Source organism: Callithrix jacchus, chromosome 4, assembly GCF_049354715.1.
Source record: "Callithrix jacchus isolate 240 chromosome 4, calJac240_pri, whole genome shotgun sequence".
NCBI classification, from domain to species: Eukaryota; Metazoa; Chordata; class Mammalia; order Primates; family Cebidae; genus Callithrix; species Callithrix jacchus.
In genome coordinates this window covers 6071226-6086616 of record NC_133505.1, presented here as the reverse complement: position 1 = coordinate 6086616, position 15391 = coordinate 6071226, and the positions used below count along the sequence as shown (strand labels likewise).

The 15391-nt window shown below is 41.7% G+C and overlaps 1 protein-coding gene and 1 pseudogene across 17 annotated transcripts in view; one reads left to right on the top strand and one right to left on the bottom strand.

The window, feature by feature from the left end:
- Positions 1 to 15391, bottom strand: part of KIAA0319 (KIAA0319 ortholog) — a 108297-nt gene that overhangs the window by 86917 nt on the left and 5989 nt on the right. The gene's annotated exons all lie outside the window — the stretch shown is intronic.
- LOC100415686 (transcription initiation factor TFIID subunit 11 pseudogene) lies at positions 11173 to 13936 on the top strand (annotated as a pseudogene).

The window sequence follows — 15391 nt, the reverse complement described above, 5'->3', positions numbered from 1 at the left end:
GGGAGGCCGAGGCGGGTGGATCACGAGGTCAAGATATCGAGACCATCCTGGTCAACATGGTGAAACCCCGTCTCTACTAAAAATATAAAAAATTAGGCATGGTGGCGCGTGCCTGTAATCCCAGCTACTCAGGAAGCCGAGGCAGGAGAATTGCCTGAACCCAGGAGGCAGAGGTTGCGGTGAGCCGAGATCGCGCCATTGCACTCCAGCCTGGGTAACAAGAGCGAAACTCCGTCTCAAAAAAAAAAAAAAAAAAAGGAAGAATCTTGTGCCAGGACTTTGACATTCAGACTTCATTTCACAGCTTCATATATCCGCTACCCTCATCTCCTCTAGGGAAGGGGATGGAAAGGTGAAAATTTCTCAAAGTCCCTGTACCTAAGGATCGAATGTTATTTAGGTTCTGCCAATGAAATGCATTCAAGTGAGATTTGGAAGTTGAAAGTGAAGCCCCGACTCCCATATTTCCGTCTACATACAATGCCATGCGGGCTGAACAATGGAACCTGGCGCTGGGTGCCATATAATCCTGTCCTATTCAAAATTTCTGCCCAGCCTTAAGAGGTGTACAGTGTGGTTTGGCTCTTTCGCCTGTAATCCCACCTACTCAGGAGGCTGAGGGAGGAGGACTGCTTGAGCCCAGGAGCTCAAGGTTGCAGTGAGCTATAGCTGCACCACCGCATGCCAGAAACAGAATGAGATCCCTCTCTAAAAAGCACAAATAATAAATAAATTATCATTAGTACCCCATAATAATTTATTTTTCATTTCTATAAAATTGTCTACCAAATAGAACAAGAATATAACTGGTGTTAGGAAAATTGGCTTTTCAGATAAATCACAAAATTAGAATCCCAACTTCATACCACATATACTATAAATTTACATGAATTAAAGGCCTAGATGTGAAATGCGAAGCTTTAAAACTATTAAAAGTGAATGCGGCCGAAATAACTTTCTAACCACTGATTAGGAATGGATTAACAAGATCCAAAGCGAACACTATAAAGAATGTATTTTAAAATATATTTAAATGTGTATTCCTTCTCAAATATTTATTGATTTGACTTGATAAACCAGGTCTATGGAAATCGATAGATAATAGTGAAAGCCTGAAAGCTTTGCCCCTAAGCCCAGGAAAAAGACAAGGATTTTGTTCTCGCCACATCTATCCAACATTGAACTGGAGGTTCTAGCCAGGACAATTAGGTGAGAAAGCAAACAGAAGTATCCAGATTGGAAAGCAATATGTAAAGCTGTATCTATTCACAGATAACATGATCTTGTATACGGAAAATCCTAAGGACTTCACAAAAGTATGCCTAGAGTTCAGCAAGGATAGTATAAAATCAATATCCTAAAGTCAATTGTATTTCTACACTTTAGGAATGAATGAGCTGAAAATAAGACTAAGAAAAGAACTCTACGTACTAACAGCATCACAAAGAATACTTAGGAATAAATTTAACAGAAGAATAAGGCTTGTACAGTGGAGACTGTAGAACAATACTGAAAGAAATAAAGCCAACCTAAATGAATGGAAATAACCCAAATGCCCATCAGCTTAAAACTGATAAACATGATATGGTATTATATATATATCTGGTGATACAGTATTTGGCAATAAAAAAGGAATGGCATATCTACTACCTCATGGATAAACCTTGACACCCTTATGATAAGTGAAAGAAACCAGACACGAGCACCACATTTCATACCATTCAACTTACATGAAATGTCCGGAATACACCAATCCATAGAGATAGAATGTAAATCACTGGCTGCCAGTGGTGGTAAGGAAGACAGAGTGACAGACTGTTTAAGCAGCTGAGGATTTTTTAGAAGTGATGAAAAAGGGTGTGGTGGCTCCTGCCTGTCATCACAGCACTTTGGGAGGCTGAGATGACAGAATCACTTGAGAGAAGGAGTTCAAGACCAGCCTGGCCAACATAGCAAAACTCTGTCTCTATTAAAAATACAAAAATTAGCCAGGTATGGTGGCACACACCTGTAACCCCAACTACACGGGAGGCTGAGGCACAAGAATCGCTTGAACCTGGGAGGCAGAGGTTGCAGTGAGCAGAGATTGTGACACTGCACTCCAGTCTGGGCGATAGAGCAAGACTCGCTCTTGGAAAAAAACGGTGGTGAAACTGCTTTGAAATTAGATTGTGGTGATGGTTGGACAACTGCAAACATACTAAAAGCTACTGAATTGTATCCTTTAAATGGGTAGATTTTCTGATATCTGAAATAAATATCAATTAAACTATTATTTTATTTTTTGAGATGGAGTCTCGCTCTGTCACAAGGCTGGAGTACTGTGGTGCGATCTCGGCTCACTGCAACCTCTGCACCCTGGGTTCCAGTGACTCTCCTGCCTCAGCCTCCCAAGTAGCTGGGACTACAGGCACGCACCATAACGCCAGGCTAATTTTTGTATTTTTCGTAAAGACAGGGTTTCATCATGTAGGCCAGGATGGTCTCTATCTCTTGATCTTGTGATCCACTCGCCTTGGCCTCCCAAAGTGCTGGGATTAAAGGCGTGAGCCATCGCGACCGGCAGAAGCTATTATTTTAAAAAATGTATTGAACACCTACATTTGCAGGGCACTGTTCCAGTTTCTGAGGATATAACAGTGAATAAAAGGAGCTTACATTCCAGCGGAAGGTCCACATAAATGTCCCAAGATACCCAAAGAATTCTGAGCTTTTATTGTGCAATTGTGTTGGTAAACCGTGCAGAATAATGATGAAAAAGAAAGTTTCCAGAGGGTAGGAGGCTTCTGGAGCAAAAGTTCTAATGTGCAGGAAGGTAATAAGGTTATTTATAGAAATGGCAACTTGAGACTTAGTTACCACACTCCAGCAACATTCTAGAGTGAGTTATTGAAAAAATAATTCATGAGCCCTTCACAAAGGCAGTAGAGACTAATTTCTAAGTGTGGTCTTACAAAAAGCAGGGCAGGCCAGCAGAACTCAATTGTTTTTCTTTCTACTTTTCTATATTTTCCAGTTTTTCCATAATGATAACATGTAATATATCTTCACTAATAAAAAAGGACTTCATACACTTTTTAGATGGCTACTGTTCCCATGTCGTTAGATCAAAAGAATTATAGCCTGGCTGGCTCCCCCAAGACATCCTTACACGTACAGTGGAGAGTTGTTCTGGGGACGATGTCACAGTTAGAGATCACTGTCAACAGGTGGTAATGTGCTACCTGCTAACTTCCTGGTCAAAACTTCTGCTGAGGACTTAGTGCTCAGTCATAGCCATGGAAAGAATGAATTGGGAGAGAAGGTGGTCGGGTCTTAACGAGCATTTTCCCTCTCTCCCTCCCTTCCTTCTTCTAAAACACATAGCCATGGTCTGGATAACAGAAGTCAGAATTAAGGAACAAATAATATAGGGAGGAATTCACAGCAAGGGCCTGCCTAGGTCGTTAGCTGTGGTCCTAGCAGAATGAAGAAATGAATGAGATGTGTAGCCTGAAAACTGGAATTTACATCAAGGGCCAAAGTAACCTTACCTACTCTGTAAATGGAAAAAGAGGCCAAGGCTTCCAGCAATCTACCTGCTGGTTTCAGTCCAGGAACTGACATTACGATCTTAAAAGAAATATAATTATCTAATGAACTGGTAATTAATCCACAGAAGACAATCTAGAAGAGGAATATTTGTGTACATCATTTGTATTTCCTATTCAAAAATCGTTAAATAAATTACACAAATAACAGCAGATATGTTCACCAGTAGAATACTGAAGACACACCCTGAATGCAGGAGCCTCCTTCAGAATACTGCTTATTCTAGAGCAAAATTAACTGAGTCATTGTCCTAATGAAAAGCTGGATATTACAACATTGCTTCTGTCAAATCTGACCTGCAGACCCTGGCTGAGTGATGGATGAAAGGAGTTTGCAGACACAGCTGTTTTACCTGTGAGAGTGTGGCTAGGGGGCCCCACAGCTTACAGACCCCGAAGAGGAAGTCCGGCTGTGCAGCTCCAATATGCTAGAGACACTCATATTTATTTTAGAATAGGTTTAATGACACAGGCTGGGAGCAAACACAAATTGTGGGGGATAAACACTGTCGACCCCTGGAGTAGAGAGCAGTCCTGTGCACAAATGACCAAAGGTCAGTTTCAGGACAACGTGAGTAAACAAGCCATTTAAAAAAACTCGTCTACATTCCTTTGGTATCTGCTCTTTGCTATTAGCTCAAGGTAAGAGGATTAGGCTGCCTTCAGCCATAACTCTTTCCCAAAGCTTTTGCAAAACCTTCCGGCCTTCCAAGGAGGTTTGTGTCAAGCACACACGGTGCTGGAAAGCATGTCCTAATGATTGGAGAACACAGGCAACAAAAAATCCTATAATGGCATTTAGCTTCCTAAATTGCCATATTTTTAAAAAATCTAAACTTCCGAAATAAGTAAATTCGTGAACTATTGCTTTTATAGTCCTTGTTTTAGAATAAGTACTGGCTAGAAATGTCAGGTATTATAATTTTCCCACCTTTCTTTTTGCTTTCAGTTCAATAATTTTTCCTAAGTAACCCTATGTTTTTCTGTTTTCTAGCCTATAAGTTCTCTTTAAATTGTTTTTAATATGTCACATATGATTCTGTGGAATTCATGAGACACACTTGTAAGTTTTAAAGTGTAATTGCCCTGTGGGTTTTTAAAAGATCTGACCAGGTCTAGAACACCTGTCCATTTCCATTCCCCCATCAGGTTCTCATTGGTCTAGAACGCCTGTCCGTTTCCATTCCCCCATCAGGTTCTCATTGCAGTGCTTTTTTATTTAAGGTAACCCTTGGCTGGGCGTGGTGGCTCAAGCCTGTAATCCCAGCACTTTGGGAGGCCGAGGCGGGTGGATCACGAGGTCAAGAGATTGAGACCATCCTGGTCAACATGGTGAAACCCCGTCTCTACTAAAAACACAAAAAATTAGCTGGTCATAGTGGTGTGTGCCTGTAATCCCAGCTACTCAGGAGGCTGAGGCAAGAATTGGCTGAACCCAGGACGCAGAGGTTGCGGTGAGCCAAGATCACGCCATTGCACTCCAGCCTGGGTAACAAGAGTGAAACTCTGTCTCCAAAAAAAAAAAAAGGATAACCCTTGCATTTACCATCTGAATTAGTTTCCACAGGCTACTGTAACAAAATACAACAAACTAAGTATCTGAAAAACAACAGAAATGTATTATAGTCTCCTACAGTTCTGGAAGTTGAAAGCTGGAAATCAGTGCATCAGCTGGGCCAAGTGCCTGTGAGAGTCTGATCAGAGTCCTTCTTTGTCCCTTCCTAGCTTCTGATGGTGGCTGTCAATCATCGGTGTTCTGTCAGTTGCAGCTGCATCACTCCAATCTGTCCCTCTGTGGTCACATGGAGCTCTCCTTGTGAACCTCTGGGTCAAAATTTTCCTCTTATAAGGGCACGAGTTGCACTGGATAAAGGGCCCTCTGATAGCCTCTTCTTGACATCATTTGCAAAAACCTTATTTTTACATAAGGTCACATGCACAGGTATGGGGGGTTAGGATTGAACGCATCTTTTTGGGGGATACTATGCAACCCATAATGCCACTGTTTCTACTTGTCAAAAGAAAAGCTTCCTGAAATTTGCCTGTCCTGTCCCATTAGCGATTGCAGGGAGTACCTAGAGCAGAGAGCATTTTCTAAGTTTAAGGTTAAAAACAACATCTACCTTATAGTGAGAAGAAATAACAACTCACGACTTTAGACACTAGGGGTTTTCCTTCATCTCTGCCCAAAGGAAGTCAGCCAATGATGAAATCAATGACAGAACACTCAGAATACATGAAACACCCATCCCAGCATAAGGTACTGTACAGCCACAAGTGATGGGTGTGGAAAGGTGAAGCTTTCTCACGGCTGCTACTGTTTTGTTTTGTTTTAATAAAAAGACAAGATAACCATGAAACAAAACTTGTGACCGAAACGTTGCTGTCCCTGTGACTGCTGCTTTATATTTGAGATAAAAGTTTTGATCAAGGAGATTAGTGTGATTTTTAAAATTATATGTCACAGAACCTTGGAGGGGTATGCACCAGGGGAAATGTTCTTTTATTGGCTGCACCTGTCTGCCTGGGCTCTAGCACACTGCCTGAATGGAGGCTGAGTGAATGAAATAAATCCTTCTTTAAATAGTGTGAAAAGGCCAGGTGCGGTAGCTCACGCCCGTAATCCCAGCACTTTGGGAGGCTGAGGTGGGAGGTTCACCTGAGGTCAAGACCAGCCTGGCCAATATGCCAAAACCCCATCTCTACTAAAAATACAAAAATTAGCTGGGCATGGTGGTGCATGCCTGTAATCCCAGCTGCTCAGGAGGCTGAGGCAGAATTGCTTGAACCTTGGAGGTGGAGGTTGCTGTGAGAAGAGACTGCACCACTGCACTCCAGCCTGAACAACAGAGCAAGACTTTGTCTTAGCAAGAAAAATAATGTGACAAAATTTTACATTAAAAAAACTGCTGGGCGTGGTGGTCCAAATGGATCGCCTGCATAGCATGTCCTACAGGATGTTAAGAACAAGCTGTATTTACAGGTTGTCCCATTTGTGGTTTACTGAGTGAGGAAACTAAGTTGGCAAAGCCCTGCTTTTTAGAGCCAGTGAACTCACACAAGACACAACTATAACATATTTCTAGTTCAATTCAGCCAGCAGGCAGCCAGGGAAGTTCGCTTCTTTTACGATTCTTCTTTTGTTGCTGTATCAGCCACTATTTTGACAAAACCTATCTTTGCTAAGGCAGCCTTCACCTTCACTGGTGAATTCAGGCCATGGGTCTACCTCCTGAGCCCCTCTCCAGGAGTCACAGAAACGGTGCTGGAAAGGAACAGGAGGGTTCTCACTCACTGGGAGGTCGACTTGGTAAAACAGATGAAAGAACAATTCAAAGGACCAACAGGTGGCATGTAGCGAAGGAGTGTATGTTGGGAGAAAGAAATGGTAAGAAACAAATATGCACCAATTGCTATGGTAAATATTTTACCATCTTTTCCACAGTCTTAGGTTAATGCACTATCTTATAGCCCTCATATTACAACATAACGCCACAGTTTTCTACTCCTGGAAACACTGTCCCTACATGAGGAGAAACAATTGTAGAAAGTGAAACCTTGAGTGTACACTACGGGGCTTTAAATAGTCCCCCTAATTATGGAAACAACTCAGCTTTCAAATGGCTCAGCACTTTTATTTCTCCCTAAATTCAATTCTTATCTGATGGGGTCACCTCTGCTATCTAGGTAGGTGCTTTGCCTTGTGCTAAGGTAACTAAATGATCACCTTTAGAAAACATGCCCCAGGGAGGACCAGAGAAGGTGCAGACACCCGTCCACGACTGCGCAGCCCGCCCAACCAGGGCTCCGCCATCTCTAGGTCCAGAGGCTGGACGTTTTGTGTGTCAGTGAAAGTACATCTGCTTTGTGCCAAGTTGTGAAGACAGCTGGTGATCACTAACCTGAGATGGGCCAATCTTTCAATTCTATTTATCAGCAGACCTATGACTGGCTAGTAAAGAAGTTTTCCTTTAGCATTTAACTTTCAGGCATTAAGTAAATAATTGTTCACTTTTTCCCTATGAAGGAAGAGGAGCGAAATGCAAAGAAGGTAGAATGTTGTCAATTAGCAATCCATCCGACTGAGAACCAGGCAATACGTGGTTTATAATATTCATCATTGCCGTTATGAAAATGACAGTCATTCATAATAGTCCTTTGTATCACAAGGCAATTTTACATTAACATATTAGTTGAGCATCCCAATACCACTCTGAGAGAGGTAAGGCAAATATTGCTATCTCAACAGGTATACAGAATATTCTAGTTGAATTGGTTGAAGCTCCGTGGCTCAGAAGTGTCCAGTTTTTCCAAAACAATCTTGGAAGTAAAGAATACAAAAGATGAAAATAAGCCTGGTCTTTCTTACTGTCAGCACTTTCTCTCTCCAGAGCAGTTGATAAATCATTCATGAGACGCACTCCTCCACTTCTTCCTGCCTGGGCCTGGGGAGTGCTAGGGAAAACAAAGCAGACCCGAAAGTCACCTGCAGAGGAGACTGTGACTAGCCGCTCCTGCACCTACAAAGCACTCTCAAGCTGCACAATCCTCAACAAAATGGAGATGAAGTGAAGGAAATAAGACAGCACATGTAGCTAGACGGCAACATAACAAAGTAAAACTCTGGCAGTTTCTCAGTACTGCTAGTCTATGCTCTGACTTTCTCCACTGAAAGCAGGTAAAACTGTGCCAGTCAACACAGAGGATTACTGAGAAGTTTACTGGCAGCAGAGATAATGATTTACAACTGCAGGATAAAATGACTCCCTATTAGGAGATCAAGCAGAATTACGGGAAACATAATCCAGCATCAGTTTCTAAACACAGGAAGGGCATTCTTGAAGAATAGGGAGGAAGCAAATTCTGTGGGGCTGTAAAGGGAGGGCCAGGGACCAGCTGGGAGAAAATGCAGCGGGGAAGACGTTCCAAACCCTCCTTTTTCAACTTCCCGAGAATCAGATGACTGGGGAGCTGCTAGAAAGATAATACAAGATGTTTCTTCATGCTCAAACCCATCAAACTAATAAAAGAAACATCAGCTTTGCGATAACTCAGCAAGGGTGGTGAAGGCTTAGCAAAGGTCTCAGAAGCAGCAGCGTCTCTGTAGATGCAGACAAATATACAAGGAGAAGGTGCGGGAATGAGGGATATCCTATTCCCAGGCGTGACCAAAAGCATTCCCAACTTGCAAGAGGACTATGGCATGACAAAGAAACTTTTTTAAAACATAATCATAAAACTGTACAGGGAAAGATAATGAAAGATATGAATAAGGGAATGTGAAACCTCATTGAACTTGGGAGGATGATAAATGCTAAAGATAACAATATGTAGGTTAACAGAGAAACAAAGAATGAATTAAGGGCCAGGCTCAGTGGCTCATACCTGTATTCCCAGCACTTTGAGAGGCCAAGGCAGGAGGATCACTTGAGGCCAGGAGTTTGAGACCAGCCTGCTCAACACAGTGACTACAATATCATAGTCTACATTCTTTACATTCAAAGACAAAAATTTAGAAGAATGAATTAAAACTCAACAGAATGCTTTAAAATACTTAATAAAATGTATTTGAAAACATAAATAGGCGAAAATATGAATGGATATTTGGGAAATGAGAAGAAAATATAATGAAAGATTTAATACTTATTAGAACAAAAAAATCTTCTAAAATGTAAAACCCCAAAAGACTTTTTATTCGGGCTTACTCTATAACAAACTACGAGTAACAGAACCACAGGATGAGAATTACTGCTTAATAAATGTTCTCATGACAACTGTGTATACCACGAGAAAGAAAATTTACCGGATGTTCAAAAGACAAACAAAACAATTAATACGAATAGTAAAGAAAGGACATACGGTATTAGTTTCAAGCACAGGAACGACATTATTTTAGATCAATTAAGATATTAGATATTATCAAAGCCAAGACAAATACAAAAAAACAGTCAATTTCCACAGAATAAAAAGTAGCATTCGGCTGGGCGCGGTGGCTCACACCTGGAATCCCAGCACTTTGGGAGGCTGAGGCAGGCAGATCACGAGGTCAGATCAAGACCATCCTGGCCAACATGGTGAAACCCCATCTCTACTAAAAACACAAAAATTAGCTGGGCATGGTGGCACGTGCCTGTAGTCCCAGCTACTCGGGAGGCTGAGGCAGGAGAATTGCTTGAACATGGGAGGTAGAGGCTGCTGTGAGCTGAGATTGCACTATTGTAGTCTAGCCCGGGTGACAGAATGAGACTCTGTCTCAAAAAAAAAAAAAAAAAAATAGCATTCTCTAAAAAGCAGTTATCTAACACTTGCCATGAATGAACAAAAGCACTAAAAATTAGGAATATAAAGATGAATAAGGCAGGTTTGAGCCTGGCAGACTAACACATGGAGGGAGCCTCCTTCCAGCAAACACATGGCCAGGCAGAATTGAATGCAAGCACCCCCGAAACACACACTCCCTGAGTCAAGTGAGTCCTACAACATGCCTTATTCAATCCACTGTAGTCTCTTTTCCGTCGTGTATTCTACGTACTAGAGGAAAGTTTGACCCGTAACGGGTGACAAAAGATATACAAGTACCGTAATATTGCCAGCCCTATCAAAACCAAAGAAAGAGCATCACAATGAACGTTAAAATGTAAGTGTTAGTGTGGCTCAAAGTGTACATTTTCATGGGAAATAGTCAAGAAGCAGACAGTAAATGTCAACTGATGTAATAGGCAGAATTCCAAGATGGCCCCACGATGCTGATTCCATGTTATTAGTCCCATGATTACATAACGGTAGACGTCAAAAGGGATTCTGCAGATAGAATTAAGGTAACTGAACAGTGGCTTAAAGATAGGGAGAGTGTCCAAAGAGTCCTAACCAGTCATATGTGCTGTCAACCAAAAGCTATTAATATAGGTCTCCATTAAGTTAAAAGTTTATTTTGCCAAGGTTAAGGACATGCCCAGAAGAAAAAAAAAAAAACAAGAAGTATTCTGTGGTCTGTACCTTTCTTCAAAGATGATTTTGAAGGGGCTGGGCGCGGTGGCTCGTGCCTGTAATCCCAGCACTTTGGGAGGCCGAGGCGGGTGGATCACGAGGTCAAGAGATCGAGACCATCCTGGTCAACATGGTGAAACCCCGTCTCTACTAAAAATACAAAAAATTAGCTGGGCATGGTGGCGCGTGCCTGTAATCCCAGCTACTCAGGAAGGTGAGGCAGGAGAATTGCCTGAACCCAGGAGGCGGAGGTTGCGGTGAGCCGAGATCGCGCCATTGCACTCCAGCCTGGGTAACAAGAGTGAAACTCCGTCTCAAAAATAAATAAATAAATAAATAAATAAATAAATAAATAAATAAAGATAAGGTGAGCTTAGAGCAGCCACCTGTGGAGATATTTACATCTGTAGCTATCTGCTTAGGAATGGAAGGAAAGGCAGTTTCTTGCAGGCCTCAGCTTTCAGCTTAATTTTGTTTCTTTTACCACAGTGAATTTCTGTCTTAAGTTTTTATTTTCCTTTCACAGAACCCCTTAAAAGCAGCGTGTTTTCTCCAGCTGATAACAGATGGAGAAGTCAGAGAGAAGATACCCAATATGAGAGAATCTTCCATTGCTGGCTTTGAAGGTGGAGAGGGCCATGTGGAAAGAACCCAAAAGCAGCTTACGGGAGCTGAGAGCAACCCCCAGTGGATATTCGGCAAGAAATGGGGACATCAGTACTACAACCCCAAGGAGCTGAATTCTGCCAACAGCCAAAATGAGCTTGGACACAGATTCCTTCCCAGAACCTCCAGGGCAGTCTGCATTCAGCTGACAACTTGATATGGCTCCAGTGAGGCCCAAATAGATGCTAATAAATGGGTGTTTTAAGCCACTAAGTTTATGGCGAGTTGTTCCACAGCAACAAGAAATTAATCCAACAGGCAAGGGGGTAGACATTTTCTGACGTTATGAAATAGTAGGAAAGACTCAGACAGCACTGCAGCCTGGACAGACTGGTGAGCCATGTAAATAAGGGCTAAAAGAAACTACAGGCATGTCAGTGAGAGACTGAAAACAAACGGAAGAAAGGTTGCCAAGACACGCCTCTTTATGGGGACTTTAACAACGGACACTGTAGAGTATTAATTTACAGTTTCCATTTCCAGGATAAATGGAACATATACACATGCAACCACAAAACATTTTGAATACATATTTAAGCCCTGAAGAAAAAGAATCTCTAGATATCAGAGATCCAAGAAAAACCAAGGCCAAAGCGGCTATCAAGAGATGACATTGCCAGTTTCCCACGGGATTTCAGGATCTGGGCGTAGGCCCTAGCAGCAAGCTCTGGGCTTTCAGTGGCTGCTTCGGAACAGGATACACAAGGGGTCTTCAGAAAGTTCAAGGCAAATGCATATTATGAAAAAACTATGAACATATTTTAATTTTTTTTGCACCAAAATAAACTTGTACTAGCTTGTTATGACTGGTCTGAACCACAGCTAGCTTGAGGCACTAAGAAGAACAAGACATCCGTTTGAAAAGAGCTCCTGTTAGAGCAACGTGAATTCTGTTAAAATTGAAGCAAGAACAAACATCACATTTATGATGAAGCTTGGGTAGAAGAATAGTAAAATCATTGATACTTTACAAAAACCTTTATTAAGAGAATGATGCAAAGAAATCAGCAGCTTATAAATGAATAACTCGTTTTAAAAACGGGTGAGATGATGTGGAAGAAGGAGCCCACAGCGGCAGACCATCCACACCCAGCAGACCATCCACACCCATTCGCAAAGAAAAAGTTCATCTTGTTTATGCCCTAATTATTTTTCCTTTTTTTTTTTCCCCCTCAGAGATTATCGTTCTGGTGATAACAATAATAAACAAATAATAAACAGCAGAAATAACAGCTGACACCACAGACATCTCAGCTGGTTCAGCTCACACAATTCTGATAGAAAAGTTAAAGCTGAGCAAACTTTCCACTCCGTGGGCACCAAAACCGGAGTGCCCCAGCTGCAGACAAAAGCAGACCTTTCAATGGAAATTTTAAACAAGTGGGATCAAAATTCTGAAGAATTTCTTCAAAGCATGTAACAGAAGATGAAACATGGTTTTACCGGTACCATCCTGAAGACAAAGCACAATCAAAACAATGGCTACAAGAGGCGGAGACGGTCCGGTTAAAACAAAAGCAGACTGGTCAAAAGCAAAGGTCATGGCAACAGTTTTTTGGGATGCTCAAGGAACTTTTCCTGTAGCCCTTCTAGAGGACCAAATATAACATCTGCTTATTATGAGAGTGTTTTGAGAGAGCTAGCCAAAGCTTTAGCAAAAAAAAAAAAAAAAGCCTGGGCAAGCTTCGCCTGAGAGCCCTGCTCATTCCTCTTATCAAAGAAGAGGAATTTTTCAAGAGTTTCAGTTGTAAATCATTAGGCATCCACATTACAGTTCCTTCTGCCTTCTTTTTGTTTCCTAGTCTTAAATAATCTTTAGGCCGGGTGCGGTGGCTCACGCCTGTAATCCCAGCACTTTGGGAGGCCGAGGCGGGTGGATCACGAGGTCAAGAGATGGAGACCATCCTGGTCAACATGGTGAAACCCTGTCTCTACTAAAAATACAAAAAATTAGCTGGGCACAGTGGCGCGTGCCTGTAATCCCAGCTACTCAGGAGGCTGAGGCAGGAGAATTGCCTGAACCCAGGAGGCGGAGGTTGCAGTGAGCCGAGATTGCACCATTGCACTCCAGCCTGGGTAACAAGAGCGAAACTCCATCTCAAACAAACAAACAAAAAAGAACCTGTAGCGGAGGAAGGCGAGCTCAAGAGTCAGGATGTCTCAGATTTAACAGAGGTTGAAAGCTAAGACTCATCATTACTTACTCCTGCAGCCAAAAAACTGAAAATAGATACCAAAGAAAAGAAAGAGAAGCAGCAGAAGGTAGATGAAGATGAGATTCAGAAGGTGCAAATCCTGGTTTCTTCTTTTTCTGAAGAGCAGCTGAACCGTTATGAAATGTATCGCTGCTCAGCTTTCCCTAAGGCAGCCATCAAAAGGCTGATCCAGTCCATCACTGGCACCTCTGTGTCTCAGAATGTTACTGCTATGTCTGGTATTTCCAAGGTTTTCGTCGGGGAGGTGGTAGAGGCAGCACTGGATGTGTGTGAGAAGTGGGGAGAAATGCCACCACTGCAACCCAAAGGTATGAGGGAAGCCGTTAGAAGGTTAAAGTCAAAAGGACAGATCCATAACTCAAAGCACAAAGAATTCATCTTCTAGACCAAAGTCTAGAAAGGCCTGTTACTGACAGAAGAAGAATTGGTTCCAGACTTCCTGTGAGACTGTCTGCTGGTGCTTTAGTATCTCAGTCCTCCAAGGATTCCATGATGTTAATGTCTCTAAAACTCTGATCATTCGTCACACCTGGAAAGTATGCAGCCTGTTTGATACTTGCCTTGACTAAATTTTGGGACCTCTTGGGGCATTTTGAAGTACTTAACTGTCTTGGCCAGTTGGAAGATATGTGGGCCATAAACATCTTCTGGGCAGGGGAACTGCTTTCAGAGAGAAAACCTTTCCAAGAGATTTTTTTTTAAGATAGGGTCTTGCTGCGTCACCCAGGCTAGAGTGCTGGAGTGCAGCGGCATGACTGCAGCCTTGAATTCCTGGGCTTAAGTGACGTTCCTACCTCAATCTCCTGAGCAGCTAGGACTACAGACACACACTACTGTGTCCAGTTAACTTATTTTTATTTTTCATGGTCATGGGGTCTTGCTTTGTTGCCCAGGCTGGTCATGAACTCTTGGCTTGAAGCAGCCCTCCTGCCTCAACTCAGCCTCCTTAAGTGCCAAGAGCTTTAATGGTTTCACATTGAAGCCTAAAGTTGCAAAGACTTAGTTTGTGTCTTACATCTGGTTTTAAGTAGATGAAACAACCAGAAACGTTTACTCGTGATGCTCTGCCATGAAGGATGTGGTACAGGCAGGAATCCTGGAATAACTGGTGCTTGTAAACATTTAAGATTCTCCTGTGGATTTTGGTGAGTGATCATTAAACTGTTTTCCAACTTGCAAAAAAAAAAAAAAAAAGTGTTGGAAAGACAGTACAAACTAAGTGTGTTTGATGTGGTAAAGGAGACTAAAGTAGGGAGAGGCAGAAAAAAATCATCATAACAAGATAGTGAGATATTGAAGGGTATGGTTTAAAACATCTCTATCAAAAGTTGTGTGATTAGAAATAAAGCTGTCCAATTTTAAAATAAAGCGACTGAAATGGAAGCTACGTCTGTGGAAATAACCCCAAAAATAAAAAGCTTGAAAAGGCAAACAAATAAGAATTGTAAAGTAATAAATGGTCCAACAGACATCTTCTGATGGCTCCAAAAGGAAAGAATAAAAAGAATTAGAAAGAGGCAAGATGTGAAGAGATCGATTGTAAGAAGAACAGATGCCAGGGGGTCTAATGTACAGCATGATCATTATAGTTAACAATCCTGTATTGTTTACTTGAAATTTGTTAAGAGAGTAGATCTTAAATATCTTATCAAACACTAACAAACAGACAATAAATAAATAAGTGAGGTGATGGACAGGTTCATTAACTGGTTTGTAGTGATCATTTCATAATGTATACAAAGTATCAAAACATCACATTCTTCCTGGTAAATACAGCCAATTTTTATCTATCAATTATACCTTCACAAAGCTAGAGGGGAAAAACAGATGTAAAGAGACAATGGCAAATAACTTGGCTCATTAACAAGATGTTATGAGCCAGGTTAAAGTAAATCTATTCCTCTATTCACTGAAATCAAACTGGAGAACACC